A 1,669-nucleotide genomic window follows, 5' to 3' on the forward strand; every position below is an offset into this window, starting at 1 on the left:
TCCCTTCCTGTCCACACCATCACAGACCTACTCTAGAGGGACCGGACCAGGATCCAGCACTGCGCTGTCCCAGGGTTGGTTTCAGAGCTCTCCGACACAAGCTGCAGGAGGTGAGATGCCAATTTGGCCTCCATCCATTTTCACCACCAACAAATCCACAACTCTTGGCTTTACTGATAACTACTCCGTTGAGATTTCAAGTTTGCCGCATCTGTCAAGCTTTAAGCATCCCCTCCTGGACATGAAATCATTGTAAGAAGAGCAGCCCCGGTGTGCCCGAGCGCACCTGCCCGCCCAGGCTGCCCAGCAGCAGCCATGCTTACGTCCATAAAGGTGTGATGTCGATGGGTCCAGCCAAGTGCATCAGATGAAAACTCGTTTTCGCCTCAACACCCCGAGTCTGCTGGCGCTGCTGCTGGAGGTCATGACAAAGCTCCGGAGACATTTAAGCGGTCAGAGTGCCATTTCTCTGAAGAGCTTCCTTCTCCATGCCACAGCGGAGCAGGACCAGCACACAATCAACTCTTACAAAAAAAAACAACCAGCAGGCGCGTTGTTCTCCCTTCCGCGCCAGCAGGACCGGGCCCACACTGTGCCGTTTACCAGTCACACTTCTGACCTCTATTTTATTTTTGGTTTCCCTGGCACAATCCAGAACTGCAGTCATCAATGTTATCTAAGCATCTAATTCATAACGCTTCGCTGAACCCTTCCAAGAATCAGAAAGCAAGGTGGTATGCAATCCGATCCGCCGGCTGGAGCCGGTTCTTAAAGAAGACGGGAGAAAAGTTCCCATCAGCTTAAATGGAACTTGGATCAGGCTGGCAACGATAAAAAGGCAGCAAATACTTTAAGACACTAAAAGAACTATTTCAGGCATGATTCAGATTTACTGAAAGCTGTAACCTGACCTACCCCGGCTCCCCACTCCACAAATTCTCTTCTATCAAAAGACAACACATATGTCAAACCAGAGCTGTTATCCTACAGCTACCCACACACTCTTTAGCCTGAAATGCTAGTCAAGCTTTCAACCTAACAGAGGTTTTTAAATAAAACAGCCTTTCCTTAAATACAGCGAAGATGGAGCACAGCACCAAACTGGTTTGTCAGTATTTTTCGCTTTGTTTTGTGGTTCTCCAAGCACAGAATGTCAGATTAAAGGGAACAGCCCTCCTCCAGCAGAAAGTGCTGCCTTTTGCAGGAGCTGCTAAACTCACTCGCTGCAAGACGTTGCGGAGAGGGTCGTAAAAAGTTCTTGATCTGTGTAATTCTCTACACGCAGTGGGTACCCCCCAAGATGGATTATGCATCACTAGAGAAGCACATTATCCCTCAGCTACAAGGTGTTATCATACAAACAGCAGAACACTCCGAGCCCTTCATGGAACCTTTGGCCTGAGGGACCAAATAATTTAAATACATATGCGGTGATAGAAGTGTGTGCTATAAAAGCGTCTCATGTTTACTCTGAGCAAGATGATTTGCTCAAGGACTGATGACCAAAAGGCTGGCTCTGTATTTTGTTACTGATTTCACCTACCACTCCCTGCTAGGTAGCAGCTCGGAGGACAGGGACATAACCGACCACGTTGTCATTCTGGATGGGAGTCACCAGGCAAACAAGGCACCACGGGCTATGGCGGTTTGGAAGGATCCAGTCCTCCTG

Source organism: Buceros rhinoceros, unplaced genomic scaffold (genome assembly GCF_000710305.1).
Source record: "Buceros rhinoceros silvestris isolate BGI_N320 unplaced genomic scaffold, ASM71030v1 scaffold26306, whole genome shotgun sequence".
Classification (NCBI taxonomy): domain Eukaryota; kingdom Metazoa; phylum Chordata; class Aves; order Bucerotiformes; family Bucerotidae; genus Buceros; species Buceros rhinoceros.